This window comes from Rattus norvegicus, chromosome 17 (assembly GCF_021556685.1).
Source record: "Rattus norvegicus strain SHRSP/BbbUtx chromosome 17, alternate assembly SHRSP_T2T, whole genome shotgun sequence".
NCBI lineage: Eukaryota > Metazoa > Chordata > Mammalia > Rodentia > Muridae > Rattus > Rattus norvegicus.
The window spans coordinates 40,171,037-40,188,030 of NC_141550.1; the positions used below are offsets into that span (position 1 = coordinate 40,171,037).

Below are 16,994 nucleotides of genomic sequence, written 5' to 3' on the forward strand. Positions count from 1 at the left end.
GGTCAGCCTGGTCTACAGAGCAAGTTCCAGGACAGCCAGGACTGCAAAAAGAAAAAAAAATAAATACATAGACAGACAGATAGAAATAGGAATGAATGAGGTGAAAAGCAATTGAGAAAGCCATCCAGCACTGACGGTGATGTGCACGCATACAAATGTGTGCAGACATATGCATAATGAGAAAGATGGCATTAAAGGGAGGAGAAAGGTAGTGGAACTGCTCCCCCATTACACCAGACAGTGTGTCAGTCATCTACTCTAGATGTAGAGCATTTCTCCGAATCCCAACTCTGAAGCTGACCTGTCCGGTATTTACTGATAACAACCATGCACACATACTGTCAAACCACTGGTGAATATCAGCTTCCATTGCCTGGCATACTCTCTCTTTTTTTTTTTTAGGGTTTGGAAGCATTTTATTTTTTAAAATAGCAATCAGATTACAAAGAGCAGATTATTTGGAATTGAATGTATTATCTATTCACAGTTGTTAATATTTATACCCATCCTTTCATAAAAGAAACATATGAATTTAGACTCATTGGTCACTATGACATGGAAAGGAAGCATAGAGCATACCAATGTTCTATATGAAGGTGACCTGTCGCTGTGCTTATGAACAGTTGAAGCTTCATAGTGACTCTCTATTGCGATAGAAATCTTTATAAATATATAATATATATAATATATATACATTTATGTGTATATGTATGGATATAATATATTATATACTATATTTGTGTGGAATAGGATCTAGAAACAATGTTCAATTTATCAGGATTATATGATTTCTTTCAGACTGATTTAATCTATTCAAAATTCCACATTTCTAGAAAATCTGGCAATCTATACACATCGTTTTTGAGAAATGTAACATGTACCCTTGACACATTAGGGTACTGTTACCATGTAGTTCTATTTCTATTTTGTTTCTCACTTTAATCCAAGCCCATAACTAGCACTACCTTTTATAATTATTATTATATTTTATCATATGTACTTCTTTTTCAAAAAAACATTCAAAACTATTAGAGCTTGATACATTATCAGGGCACTCATTTCTGGAGAAAACTAATTCTTTCTTGATTAGTAGACAGGACCTGCCTGTTGCTTCTCCTCTAGGGGTAGGGCAATGCCATTTTCCTCCATCACATTAAAGTAATCAACGAGTGTTGTCCTTTTATAAGTGAGTCTCATTAGGTTACCAGAACACATACACGTTCAAGCAATAGCAGATGAACTCAGCAAGTTAATTTTTGTGATAATTTCAAAAGAAAAGACAACAAATATGAGAAGTATAGGAGACAAAGCAGGGGTGGGTGAAAGGGTGAAGATAATGGCGAAATACCATTTTCATGACTGAAACTTCCATCATTTTCTCCTTTCAGGTTCCTGAAATTTATATACTGACTTCCTTCAGTAAGTCACTGTGATGGGAAAGTGTTTGATGAAATGAAATCTTTCCTTCTCAACATAATTTGGTCATTTTTTCTGCATTAATAGAATCTGTAATTGAGAGACAATAAAACACAATAGAGCTTTTTCTTTTATCTGCTGAGTACAATTAAATAAGATAGAATATACAAATAAGAGTCAAAAATGTCTTTCTCTAACCCATATCCATTGCATAGTCATTTTTCACAAATTACATGAAGGAAAAAAATTGTATATGTAAATATTTCAGAACATTCTAATTAATATAATCTCAACTGTGCAATCCTATATATGGTTAATATGTGATTTTTGGTTCATATAGAAATTTTCATTGCATTCAGAAAAATAAATGATTAAAGCAGTGTATTTAGGCTAATATATAGTATCTATAGTATATACATTGCATGATATATATATTTTTTTATTACCTTGAGTATTTCTTATATACGTTTCAAGTGTTATTCCCTTTCCCGGTTTCCGGGCAAACATCCCCCTCCCCCCTCCCCTTCCTTATGGGTGTTCCCCTCCCAACCCTCCCCCCATTGCCGCCCTCCCCCCATAGTCTAGTTCACTGGGGGTTCAGTCTTAGCAGGACCCAGGGCTTCCCCTTCCACTGGTGCTCTTACTAGGATATTCATTGCTACCTATGGGGTCAGAGTCCAGGGTCAGTCCATGTATAGTCTTTAGGTAGTGGCTTAGTCCCTGGAAGCTCTGGTTGCTTGGCATTGTTGTACTTTTGGGGTCTCGAGCCCCTTCAAGCTCTTCCAGTTCTTTCTCTGATTCCTTCAACAGGGGACCTATTCTCAGTTCAGTGGTTTGCTGCTGGCATTCGCCTCTGTATTTGCTGTATTCTGGCTGTGTCTCTCAGGAGAGATCTACATCCGGCTCCTGTCGGTCTGCACTTCTTTGCTTCATCCATCTTGTCTAATTGGAAGGCTGTATATGTATAGGCCACATGTGGGGCAGGCTCTGAATGGGTGTTCCTTCAGTCTCTGTTTTAATCTTTGCCTCTCCCTTCCCTGCCAAGGGTATTCTTTTTCCTCATTTAAAGAAGGAGTGAAGCATTCACATTTTGATCATCCGTCTTGAGTTTCGTTTGTTCTAGGGATCTAGGGTAATTCAAGCATTTGGGCTAATAGCCACTTATCAATGAGTGCATACCATGTATGTCTTTCTGTGATTGGGTTAGCTCACTCAGGATGATATTTTCCAGTTCCAACCATTTGCCTACGAATTTCATAAACTCATTGTTTTTGATAGCTGAGTAATATTCCATTGTGTAGATGTACCACATTTTCTGTATCCATTCCTCTGTTGAAGGGCATCTGGGTTCTTTCCATTTTCTGGCTATTATAAATAAGGCTGCGGTGAACATAGTGGAGCACGTGTCTCTTTTATATGTTGAGGCATCTTTTGGGTATATGCCCAAGAGAGGTATAGCTGGATCCTCAGGCAGTTCAATGTCCAATTTTCTGAGGAACCTCCAGACTGATTTCCAGAATGGTTTTACCAGTCTGCAATCCCACCAACAATGGAGGAGTGTTCCTCTTTCTCCACATCCTCGCCAGCATCTGCTGTCACCTGAGTTTTTGATCTTAGCCATTCTCACTGGTGTGAGGTGAAATCTCAGGGTTGTTTTGATTTGCATTCCCCTTATGACTAAAGATGTTGAACATTTCTTTAGGTGCTTCTCAGCCATTCGGCATTCCTCAGCTGTGAATTCTTTGTTTAGCTCTGAACCCCATTTTTTAATAGGGTTATTTGTCTCCCTTCGGTCTAACTTCTTGAGTTCTTTGTATATTTTGGATATAAGGCCTCTATCTGTTGTAGGATTGGTAAAGATCTTTTCCCAATCTGTTGGTTGCCGTTTTGTCCTAACCACAGTGTCCTTTGCCTTACAGAAGCTTTGCAGTTTTAGGAGATCCCATTTGTCGATTCTTGATCTTAGAGCATAAGCCATTGGTGTTTTGTTCAGGAAATTTTTTCCAGTGCCTATGTGTTCCAGATGCTTCCCTAGTTTTTCTTCTATTAGTTTGAGTGTGTCTGGTTTGATGTGGAGGTCCTTGATCCACTTGGACTTAAGCTTTGTACAGGGTGATAAGCATGGATCGATCTGCATTCTTCTACATGTTGCCCTCCAGTTGAACCAGCACCATTTGCTGAAAATGCTATCTTTTTTCCATTGGATAGTTTTGGCTCCTTTGTCAAAAATCAAGTGACCATAGGTGTGTGGGTTCATTTCTGGGTCTTCAATTCTATTCCATTGGTCTATCTGTCTGTCTCTGTACCAATACCATGCAGTTTTTATCACTATTGCTCTGTAATACTGCTTGAGTTCAGGGATAGTGATTCCCCCTGAAGTCCTTTTATTGTTGAGGATAGCTTTAGCTATCCTGGGTTTTTTGTTATTCCAGATGAATTTGCAAATTGTTCTGTCTAACTCTTTGAAGAATTGGATTGGTATTTTGATGGGGATTGCATTGAATCTGTAGATTGCTTTTGGTAAAATGGCCATTTTTACTATATTAATCCTGCCAATCCATGAGCATGGGAGATCTTTCCATCTTCTGAGGTCTTCTTCAATTTCTTTCCTCAGTGTCTTGAAGTTCTTATTGTACAGATCTTTTACTTGCTTGGTTAAAGTCACACCGAGGTACTTTATATTATTTGGGTCTATTATGAAGGGTGTCGTTTCCCTAATTTCTTTCTCGGCTTGTTTCTCTTTTGTATAGAGGAAGGCAACTGATTTATTTGAGTTAATTTTATACCCAGCCACTTTGCTGAAGTTGTTTATCAGCTTTAGTAGTTCTCTGGTGGAACTTTTGGGATCACTTAAATATACTATCATGTCATCTGCAAATAGTGATATTTTGACCTCTTCTTTTCCGATCTGTATCCCCTTGACCTCCTTTTGTTGTCTGATTGCTCTGGCTAGAACTTCAAGAACTATATTGAATAAGTAGGGAGAGAGTGGGCAGCCTTGTCTAGTCCCTGATTTTAGTGGGATTGCTTCAAGTTTCTCTCCATTTAGTTTAATGTTAGCAACTGGTTTGCTGTATATGGCTTTTATTATGTTTAGGTATGGGCCTTGAATTCCTATTCTTTCCAGGACTTTTATCATGAAGGGGTGTTGAATTTTGTCAAATGCTTTCTCAGCATCTAATGAAATGATCATGTGGTTTTGTTCTTTCAGTTTGTTTATATAATGGATCACGTTGATGGTTTTCCGTATATTAAACCATCCCTGCATGCCTGGGATGAAGCCTACTTGATCATGGTGGATGATTGTTTTGATGTGCTCTTGAATTCGGTTTGCCAGAATTTTATTGAGTATTTTTGCGTCGATATTCATAAGGGAAATTGGTCTGAAGTTCTCTTTCTTTGTTGTGTCTTTGTGTGGTTTAGGTATAAGAGTAATTGTGGCTTCGTAGAAGGAATTCGGTAGTGCTCCATCTGTTTCAATTTTGTGGAATAGTTTGGATAATATTGGTATGAGGTCTTCTATGAAGGTCTGATAGAATTCTGCACTAAACCCGTCTGGACCTGGGCTCTTTTTGGTTGGGAGACCTTTAATGACTGCTTCTATTTCCTTAGGAGTTATGGGGTTGTTTAACTGGTTTATCTGTTCCTGATTTAACTTCGATACCTGGTATCTGTCTAGGAAATTGTCCATTTCCTGAAGATTTTCAAGTTTTGTTGAATATAGGTTTTTATAGTAAGATCTGATGATTTTTTGAATTTCCTCTGAATCTGTAGTTATGTCTCCCTTTTCATTTCTGATTTTGTTAATTTGGACGCACTCTCTGTGTCCTCTCGTTAGTCTGGCTAAGGGTTTATCTATCTTGTTGATTTTCTCAAAGAACCAACTTTTGGTTCTGTTGATTCTTTCTATGGTCCTTTTTGTTTCTACTTGGTTGATTTCAGCTCTGAGTTTGATTATTTCCTGCCTTCTACTCCTCCTGGGTGTATTTGCTTCTTTTTGTTCTAGAGCTTTTAGGTGTGCTGTCAAGCTGCTGACATATGCTCTTTCCGGTTTCTTTCTGCAGGCACTCAGCGCTATGAGTTTTCCTCTTAGCACAGCTTTCATTGTGTCCCATAAGTTTGGGTATGTTGTATCTTCATTTTCATTAAATTCTAAAAAGTTTTTAATTTCTTTCTTTATTTCTTCCTTGACCAGGTTATCATTGAGTAGAGCATTGTTCAATTTCCACGTATATGTGGGCATTCTTCCCTTATTGTTATTGAAGACCAGTTTTAGGCCATGGTGGTCCGATAGCATGCATGGGATTATTTCTATCTTTCTGTACCTCTTGAGGCCCGTTTTTTGACCAATTATATGGTCAATTTTGGAGAAAGTACCATGAGGAGCTGAGAAGAAGATATATCCTTTTGCTTTAGGATAGAATGTTCTATAAATATCCGTTAAGTCCATTTGGCTCATGACTTCTCTTAGTCTGTCGACATCACTGTTTAATTTCTGTTTCCATGATCTGTCCATTGATGAGAGTGGGGTGTTGAAATCTCCCACTATTATTGTGTGAGGTGCAATGTGTGTTTTGAGCTTTAGTAAGGTTTCTTTTACGTATGTAGGTGCCCTTGTATTTGGGGCATAGATATTTAGGATTGAGAGTTCATCTTGGTGGATTTTTCCTTTGATGAATATGAAGTGTCCTTCCTTATCTTTTTTGATGACTTTTAGTTGGAAATTGATTTTATTTGATATTAGAATGGCTACTCCAGCTTGCTTCTTCTGACCATTTGCTTGGAAAGTTGTTTTCCAGCCTTTCACTCTGAGGTAGTGTCTGTCTTTGTCTCTGAGGTGTGTTTCCTGTAGGCAGCAGAATGCAGGGTCCTCGTTGCGTATCCAGTTTGTTAATCTATGTCTTTTTATTGGGGAGTTGAGGCCATTGATATTGAGAGATATTAAGGAATAGTGATTATTGCTTCCCGTTATATTCATATTTGGATGTGAGGTTATGTTTGTGTGCTTTCATTCTCTTTGTTTTGTTGCCAAGACGATTAGTTTCTTGCTTCTTCTAGGGTATAGCTTGCCTTCTTATGTTGGGCTTTACCATTTATTATCCTTTGTAGTGCTGGATTTGTAGAAAGATATTGTGTAAATTTGGTTTTGTCATGGAATATCTTGGTTTCTCCATCAATGTTAATTGAGAGTTTTGCTGGATACAGTAACCTGGGCTGGCATTTGTGTTCTCTTAGGGTCTGTATGACATCAGTCCAGGATCTTCTGGCCTTCATAGTTTCTGGCGAGAAGTCTGGTGTGATTCTGATAGGTCTCCCTTTATATGTTACTTGACCTTTTTCCCTTACTGCTTTTAATATTCTTTCTTTATTTTGTGCGTTTGGTGTTTTGACAATTATGTGACGGGATGTGTTTCTTTTCTGGTCCAATCTACTTGGAGTTCTGTAGGCTTCTTGTATGTCTATGGGTATCTCTTTTTTTAGGTTAGGGAAGTTTTCTTCTATGATTTTGTTGAAGATATTTACTGGTCCTTTGAGCTGGGAGTCTTCACTCTCTTCTATACCTATTATCCTTAGGTTTGATCTTCTCATTGAGTCCTGGATTTCCTGTATGTTTTGGACCAGTAGCTTTTTCCGCTTTACATTATCTTTGACAGTTGAGTCAATGATTTCTATGGAATCTTCTGCTCCTGAGATTCTCTCTTCCATCTCTTGTATTCTGTTGGTGAAGCTTGTATCTACAGCTCCTTGTCTCTTCTTTTGGTTTTCTATATCCAGGGTTGTTTCCATGTGTTCTTTCTTGATTGCTTCTATTTCCATTTTTAATTCCTTCAACTGTTTGATTGTGTTTTCCTGGAATTCTTTCAGGGATTTTTGTGACTCCTCTCTATGGGCTTCTACTTGTTCATTTATGTTTTCCTGGAATTCTTTCAGGGATTTTTGTGTCTCCTCTCTATGGGCTTCTACTTGTTTATTTATGTTTTCCTGGAATTCTTTCAGGGATTTTTGCGATTCTTTCAGGCATTTTTGCGATTCCTCTCTGTAGGCTTCTACTTGTTCTTTAAGGGAGTTCTTCACGTCTTTCTTGAAGTCCTCCAGCATCATGATCAAAAATGATTTTGAAACTAGATCTTGCTTTTCTGGTGTGTTTGGATATTCCATGTTTGTTTTGATGGGAGAATTGGGCTCCGATGGTGCCATGTAGTCTTGGTTTCTGTTGCTTGGGTTCCTGCGCTTGCCTCTCGCCATCAGATTATCTCTAGTGTTACTTTGTTCTGCTATTTCTGACAGTGGCTAGACTGTCCTATAAGCCTGTGTGTCAGGAGTGCTGTAGACCTGTTTTCCTCTCTTTCAGTCAGTTATGGGGACAGAGTGTTCTGCTTTCCGGCGTGTAGTTTTTCCTCTCTACAGGTCTTCAGCTGTTCCTGTGGGCCTGTGTCTTGAGTTCACCAGGCACTTTTCTTGCAGCAGAAAACTTGGTCTTACCTGTGGTCCCGAGGCTCAAGTTCGCTCGTGGGGTGCTGCCCACGGGCTCTCTGCAGCGGCAGCAACCAGGAAGACTTGTGCTGCCGTTTCCGGGAGCTTCAGTGCACCAGGGTTCCAGATGGTCTTTGGCTTTTTCCTCTGGCGTCCGAGATGTGTGTGCAGAGAGCAGTCTCTTCTGGTTTCCCAGGCTTGTCTGCCTCTCTGAAGGTTCAGCTCTCCCTCCCACGGGATTTGGGTGCAGAGAACTGTTTATCCGGTCTGTTTCCTTCAGGTTCTGGTGGTGTCTCAGGCACAGGGGTCCTGCTGCTCCTGGGCCCTCCCCCACGGGAGCCCAGAGGCCTTATACAGTTTCCTCTTGGGCCAGGGATGTGGGCAGGGGTGAGCAGTGTTGGTGGTCTCTTCCGCTCTGCAGCCTCAGGAGTGCCCACCTGACCAGGCGGTTGGGTCTCTCTCTCTCACAGGGTCTGGGGGCAGAGAGCTGCTGCGGGCCGGGATCCGGGGGTGTGGGACTTCCGGTAAACACAGAACGTGCCCGGTCCTAGAGGAATTCTGCTTCCGTGTGTCCCAAGCTCACCAGGCAGCTTTCTTGCAGCAGAAAAGTTGGTCTTACCTGTGGTCCCGGGGCTCAAGTTCGCTCGTGGGGTGCTGCCCACGGGCTCTCTGCAGCGGCAGCAACCAGGAAGTCCTGTGCCGCCGTTTCCGGGAGCTTCAGTGCACCAGGGTTCCAGATGGTCTTTGGCTTTTTCCTCTGGCGTCCGAGATGTGTGTGCAGAGAGCAGTCTCTTCTGGTTTCCCAGGCTTGTCTGCCTCTCTCGGCATACTCTCTCTTAAGGATGACTTTAAGTGGCTTTCCTGAAAACGCCATTATACTTCCAACAAGATTGCTTGTGTTTTCAGTGCTGCATATGATTCTTCTTCCCAAATTTTGATCTGGGCTGCATTTCCTCACTATATGGATCATAAGAATGTTTCTCAGCTACCTTATTACTAAGCCTTGTTTTCTTCAATAAAATAGGCAGGAAAAAAACCTACCCATTTTAGATAAAAAGAAATAACATGTATTGCGTTTGGAGGAGCATCTTCGTGTGCCAAACTAATAGCTTTTATTGGGCGGTTGCCTTTGCTTTTTAGAAACAGGGTCTCAAGTAGTCCAGACAGGCCTCGCCCTTGCTATATAGCTGAAATTTTAACTCCTCATCCTCCTGCCTCCACCTCCCAAGATATCAGCAAGCCCCATCATGGCCAACATCTATTTTTTTCAAGATAAATCTTGCCACTTCATTGACCAGTTGAGTGTGATAGATTCTAAGGATTACATATAAGAAACTGCCTGTCCCGTACAGTGCAAGAAAGTGGCGTAAACTCACCCTGCCTTAGATTTTGTCTGAAGCCAGTTGCCTCCCAGCCTAAGATGAACACATGGCTTGTGCTCCGCTCCACGCCTCCTTTCCCTCAGGCCTGTGTGTCCCTCCTCACACCCGCAGTGCTTCTCCCCTACCAATGAAGCAGTGTCCTCTAAGCTAGCAGAGAGCAGAGAGGGCACCTAATTCCCTGCCCCCACCCCACAGCTACCGACAGCCTCCTCCTCAGTGACTTACCCATGCAAAGAAGGGAAGTCCAGCTCCTTGCCTCTGAGGCAGCTTCATTTTGAAGCCTAATTTTAATGTCAGGAGTCAAGATGAAGCTGGGCTGGGCAAGCTTGTCTGAGTTCCAGCCCTTACTGGACCATTCACCATCTACAGATGTTATGAACTGTGTTCAAAAATGACTGCTTCATGTGCTTCAGCTAAACTTAAAACAGTTTAGCTGAATCACATGAAGCAGTCATCCCCCTGCCTGCTTAAGGACTCAAGGTGGGCTGAGACAGGCTTGATGCCTATCACCAGGTTTCACCAAAGAGAAAAGAAAGGGTGCAGGCCGAGATTCATGACTTGTTGCTATTGTTGATACATTACCCAGATCCTTTCTCTCCACCATTCTAAGGTTTCTTCTTGTTCTCAGAATGACTACAATACTACACAACCTTGGGCAGCGTGGGGAGTGCCCAACTGAGAAAATGCCTCCATCAGATTGGCCTGTAGGCAAATTTATGGGACATTTTCTTGTTTCCTGATTGATGTGGAAGGACCCAGCCCCACTATGGGCAATGCCATCACAGAGCAAACTATCTTGAAAAGTATAAGAAAGGTAGCAGAATGTGAGTCTGTAAAACAAGCCAGCAAGCGTCAATCCTCCATGACCACCTTCAGTTCCTGCCCTGACTTTCCTGGGTGAAGGACAACAAGGTCTTCAGGGAAATAAACACCTTCCAACCCAGGCAGCTTCTGATTACAATGTTGATTGTACCAATAGAAAGCAAACCATGTGTGTGGGAGACAGTGTCTTTTTAATTTTGAGATTCTCACTACTCTTGAGTGACAGCCAAACTGGATGTGGTAGCAACACACCTGTGATCCCAGCACTAAAGAGGCAGAGACAGGAGAATTAGGAGTTCACAGTCATCCTTGTCTACATAGCAAATTCAAGGCTAGCCTGAACTATGTGAGGCCCTGCCTCTAAATAGACAAACAAACAAACAAACAAACAAACAGATAAACAGAACAAATGAAGAAACATCAGAGTCTGGAGAGATGGCTCAGTGGTTAAAAGCACTTGCTGTATGTAGAAGAATGCAGATCGATCCATGCTTATCACCCTGTACAAAGCTTAGGTCCAAGTGGATCAAGGACCTCCACATCAAACCAGATACATTCAAACTAATAGAAGAAAAAGTGGGGAACAGTCTCAAACACATGGGCACTGGAGAAAATTTCCTGAACAAAACACCAATGATTTATGCTCTAAGATCAAGAATTGACAAATGGGATCTCATAAAACTGCAAAGCTTCTGTAAGGCAAAGGACACAGTGGTTAGGACAAAATGGCAACCAACAGATTGGGAAAAGATCTTTACCAATCCTACAAAAGATAAAGGGCTTATATCCAAAATGTACAAAGAACTCACAAAGTTAGACAGCAGGGAGACAAATAACCCTATTAAAAATGGGGTTCAGAGCTAAACAAAGAATTCACAGCTGAGGAATGCCGTATGGCTGAGAAGCACCTAAAGAAATGTTCAACATCTTTAGTCATAAGGGGAATGCAAATCAAAACAACCCTGAGATTCCACCTCACACTAGTCAGAATGGCTAAGATCAAAAACTCAGGTGACAGCAAATGCTGGCGAGGATGTGGAGAAAGAGGAACACTCCTCCATTGTTGGTGGGATTGCAGACTGGTACAACCATTCTGGAAATCAGTCTGGAGGTTCCTCAGAAAATTGGACATTGAACTACCTGAGGACCCAGCTATACCTCTCTTGGGCATATACCCAAAAGATGCCCCAACATATAACAAAGACACATGCTCCACTATGTTCATAGCAGCCTTATTTATAATAGCCAGAAGCTGGAAAGAACCCAGACGCCCTTCAACAGAGGAATGGATATAGAAAATGTGGTACATCTACACAATGAAATATTACTCAGCTATCAAAAGCAATGACTTTATGAAATTCATAGGCAAATGGATGGAACTGGAAAATATCATCCTGAGTGAGGTAACCCAATCACAGAAAAACACACATGGTATGCACTCATTGATAAGTGGGTATTAGCCCAAATGCTCGAATTACCCTAGATGCACAGAACACATGAAACTCAAGACGGATGATCAAAATGTGAATGCTTCACTCCTTCTTTAAAAGGGGAACAAGAATACCCTTGGGAGGGAATAGGGAGGCAAAGTTTAGAACAGAGGCTGAAGGAACACCCATTCAGAGCCTGCCCCACATGTGGCCCCCAATTAGACAAGATGGATGAAGCAAAGAAGTGCAGGCTGACAGGAACCACTGACAGGAACCGGATGTAGATCTCTCCTGAGAGACACAGCCAGAATATGGCAAATACATAGGCGAATGCCAGCAGCAAACCACTGAACTGAGAACAGGATCCCCGTTGAAGGAATCAGAGAAAGGACTGAAAGAGCTTGAAGGGGCTTGAGACCCCATATGAACAACAATGCCAACCAACCAGAGCTTCCAGGGACTAAGCCTCTACCCAAAGACTATACACGGACTGACCCTGGGCTCTAACTGCATGGGTAGCAATGAATATCCTAGTAAGGGCACCAGTGGAAGGGGAAGCCCTTGGTCCTGCCAAGACTGAACACCCAGTGAACGGGATTGCTGGGGGAGGGTGGTAATGGGAGGAGGATGGAGAGGGAAGCACCCATATAGAAGGAGAGGGGAAGGAGTTAGGGGGATGTTTGCCTGGAAACTGGGAAAGGTAATAACAATTGAAATGTAAATAAGAAATACTCAATTTAATAAAGATGGGAGAAAAAAAAGCACTTGCTATTCTTTGTAGAGGACCTAGGTTGAGTTTCCAGCATCCACATGACAAAACTATCTGTAATTCCAGTCCCAGGAGAATGTAATGCCCTCTTCTGGCCTCCATGGATATTAGATAGATAGATAGATAGATAGATAGATAGATAGATAGATAGATAGATAGATAGATAGATCGACAGGCAGACATACAGATAGATAGACAGATAAATATATCAAACATACAAAGCAGCAAAAACACTCACACACATAAAAGTAATTTTTTTAAAAAACAACCAACATCAAGTATAGTTAAATGCTTATGTCTTTCTCCACTGTCAGAAGGATATTGCTGTGGGTACAGAGACTCAGGCCTACAATCTCAGTACTCAACAGGCTGTAACAGAAGATCATGAGTTCAAGGCTAGCCAGGGCTGCAGACATTTTTCTCAGTAACTAAACCAAAACCATGTTCTTTTCTTTTTTCAGATATCTGTGTTTGACTAGCAGTGTTTCATCCATGGCTATCAAAGTTTTTCCCAGTTGAGTAACACGTGCTGAGGTAAAATGCTTATTTTTACTCTGTACATAAAAGATTTGTTTTTTTTTTTTTTTTTTTTGCTTTAGGGCCAAATGACTTAGGTCATGGTGAATTTTAATAAAGACAAGACTGATTTTAAAAACTACCTCCTGCCGGGAACAGTGGGGAGAGAAGTTAACCATTACAAGATAACAATTCTGCAGCCAATGATTATCACTGATACAGAAGTTATTGGTTAACTGAGTCCAACTTCTAGCATTAATGGGAAGGATGGCCTTCAAAAGCTATGTTGCACTGTGCCATTCAGAGCCTGGGAATTCTCCAGCAGCAGCAGACTAGCATGTGAAGAGGCATTACAAAGGCCAGGTATCTATTTGCATGTGTCGATGCTTAATGGTAAACGATAGCAGATTCTATGACTATAAAATATGGTGCTGTTCAACTCATTGACCTTAAAATCCACTAGATACTTCAATGACTTTTCAAAAGAATAGCACCCATTGGACTAGATTCAGAAGCCATATGTTTAATCGGGGATACTTCAGATGGTAGGGCTCTTGTACAAAACCTCATTACCACAGGAAGAAAAAAAAATCATGTCTTACAGCATCTCTGTTAGTAAATGTAAAGGTTTTTTTAAGACTCTTTTTCTAATTTTCTTTTTTCTTTTTTTTTTTTCCGGAGCTGGGGACTGAACCCAGGACCTTGTGCTTGCTAGGCAAGCACTCTACCACTGAGCTAAATCCCCACCCCCAAATGTAAAGGTTTTAAAGAATGTTTGAGTCAATTTTGTAAGAGAAAAAGGACAAATCAAGTTAATACCAGGAATTGTCTCAAGGCAGAAAGAGAAGAAGGAAGAAACAAATCATGCACATTTTTAGCACAACATTAAGTGTAAAGTCAGGATGAGTCGTGCACAGGAACCTTACCCATTAGCTTGCCAACTGCCTTGGCAAAGCAATGACCGTGATGCATTACATACATATGCATATGTGCATATGTGGTTATATTGTATATGCAAACCAGAGTTTGGTCCCCTGTCCAAACTATCACCACATCGCCTGGATATGAACGTGCTCGGTAATACATATGGGTTTTCATATGTGTGTGTGATGCTGGGAATGGAAGCAGGGCCTTCTACAGGCTGGGTAGGCAATTTACCGCTAAGCTACATCCCCAGCCCTGCTACCACATATACAGACTCTGAATGATTTAGAACGTCATTAGCTGGCACTTAACAAGTGTACACATCTATGGGGGTACAGTGGTATAGGTAATTTGTCTACACGAGATGCAAGGTCCATTAGGTCCGAGTAACTGGTGTACGCATTGTCTCGGCACTGAGCATGTCTTCATGTGGGGGGCACTGAAATCCCTGTTTGTTTTTGAAATTAACAATTGCTGTAGTCATAGTTTACCTAATGTGTTATACACTGTTAAAATTTCCCTCCTAATTGAATGCACTCTTGCATTCATTGGTGATTTCACTTTCAAGCTGAATTTTGAAGGCTGACCCTCAGTGCTTGCTGAGTACGCAGTAAGCCCCGAGTTTCCTCCATCCACTGCACTGAGTAAACCCTGGTGTGATGGTGCATGCCTGTAAATAAGCCCAACCTTCAGAATCGGAGACAGAACTACCAGAAGTTCAAGGTTACTCCTAGCTACAAAGACATTTTTAGACTGGTTTGAGCTACATGAGACCCCCATCTTTTTTTTAAGGTAAAAGACAAACCCAAAACAAAAATAACCCCTAAAAAATGAATTTAAAGAGTACTCATGAAAGCCTACAAGATAAAGACACTTGACAGACAAGCCTCAGGACTGAATTTGATCCCTGGAACCCATCTTAAAAGAACAAAAGCGACCGTGCACATGTCTAATTTCAGCACTCCCACAGTAAGATGAGAGTGAAGTAGAATTGCTTAAAGCCAAAGCCAGTTAGACTAGGGTAGGCAGCAAGGCAGAGAAAACCAAGAAAGACCGTGCCAGAACAGGACAGAGGGATAAAACCAACTCCCAAAAGGTGTCTTCTTACTTCCACATGGACACATGCACACAGCACACAAATAAGACAACAGTAAAAATGATTTTAAATTTTTGTTTAACAAATGAACACGACAAGGAACAGTGCGCCCCCTCGTGGCCAATCTCTTCCAACATGGGGAGCCTGATCTTAAAACTTCAGAGCCCCAGAGAAACCAGATTGCTGTAAATGTTTAATTTTAACAGAAAAATGACTCAAAAAGCTGAACTTTAAATTTTCAGATAACAGACACAAATAGCATGCACAAGTTGAAACGCATTTCAGGGGCCTAGAGAGATGGTTCAATGACCTCTCTCCTAGAGGAATAGTAAAACAACCACAAAATTCAAAATCACACCCATTTTGATAATTAAAACAATTCCAAACAAATGATGTAAACTAAACAAATACTGTATGAGCATATTCTCAGGCCTTTTTCTAATCTATCATGCCAGGGTATAAACCCACAATTCCCGTGGAGCCCACGCAGAAAGTGTTATGCCCACTTCGCAAGAACCCCAGGAGACTGCCAGAAATTTTGACACCGAAGTAATATGCAATTTATTATACGAGCCTGGGCCGGTTCGCTGTCCTTCCCACTGCACAGATTAGGAGAGCGATCCCGATGCATAAACTGGTCTCTTCACCCCTGGTGTTACTTGATTGGGTAGGGGAAAAGGGAGTGCCATCCTTCAAACCCGATAGCATTTGTTCAGATAGGGAGGCAGAATTGCACAGCCTGAGAATACTTAATTGCTCTTTCCCATAGTTTGAGTGGGCTTTATCACGTTATGGATCCTAACTCCTGCCTCCTTCAAAGATCGGAGCCATCTGCTCCGGGAGAGTGCTGTCCTGAAAGACGGGTCACAATATTCAGGCCTCGGATTGGGTTCCCTTTTGTCATGGGTTTTCAGAGGGATTCAGTCAGAACCAGACACTAGAGGTGAAGAACAATTGCTGACTTGGCCTTGTTAAGGCCTAACCAACCCCCTCATTTTCCCTACCAACCCTGCCCCTTCAAAGATATCTCAAGGCCCATATTCAGGAGGAAGAAGTTATGAAGAGTTGTCATCCCAGTTCCCTGAGTTTGGAGGGCTAGAGGGGTTATTCTAAGGTTGTCTTTTTGGGGAAGTTAGAAATGGCTATAATTTCACAGGAAGGATAGGTAGAATTGATTGTATAGCCATACTCTCACTTGGTAGAAATCTTTATAATTGTTACTAAGTTCAAGTTCTCATTTTTATTACACACAACAGAACCCCGGAGCAGACGAGCTTGCTAAAAGGGCTAATAGTTCCCACCACTGCAGAAACAGGTGAAAGGGAAACACAGCTGCCTCACAGGTCCCTAGAAGCCAGGGATTGTCCATCTCTGAAAAGAGGGAAACACTGTATGGGAGAACATCTAACCCTCTCAAAGGAGCCCTCAGTTCCAATGATGGCTGCCCTAGATGATGAAAGCCCAAAGGGCTTCCTGGTAGAGGACCCCTCAAAGGAAAGATGAAAGAACACCGGGAAATTCTTAACATGGCATGTAAAATGTTACTTTTATTTGACCTGGAAGCCTTGTCCTCTGACATAGTCAGTAGCTCATGACCCCTTTTGAAATAAAGTTGTATAGAAAACTGGTGTTGACTCAGAAGGTCCCAAACCAAATTCCCTAAATCTTGAATAAGTTTTTGCCAGGCAACCTAAAGAACAAAGGACTAGAGAGGATGGCATCTCTGAGCTAAGCAGCTTACAGGAGGTGCTGGATAGGATATAAAGTCCTAACTCTGGAAGCCAATGGCTACAAGTTCAGCAGTGTAGAGGAGACTAGATAGGATATAGAACAAGACAGATCCCTCTACAAGGCAGCAACTGTGAACCAAATTGATTTTTTTTTCAGATAAGGCTAGCATTGCCCTCACTATGTAGCTGAGGCTGGCTTTGACTCCAGTTGCTAGCCTCCATTTCCCATGGGCTTAGGTTATAGCCATTCACCACCACACCCGGCTCACCAGTGGTTTGATTTTTTTTTTTTTTGATAGAATACAATCGCTTTTTTGTTTGGTTGGGTTTTTTGTTGTTGTTTTGTTTTGTTTTGTTTTGGTGCAGAGAACCTGATAATACTATTTGTCTCTTTCCTTCCTTAATTTGCAGTGACTCTGTCATTATCTTTTCTTT

General features: G+C 41.4%; 1 pseudogene; it reads right to left on the bottom strand.

Annotated features, from left to right (window-relative positions):
- LOC148000138 (large ribosomal subunit protein eL32 pseudogene) overlaps positions 1–16,994 on the bottom strand; it is a 29,211-nt pseudogene that overhangs the window by 11,038 nt on the left and 1,179 nt on the right.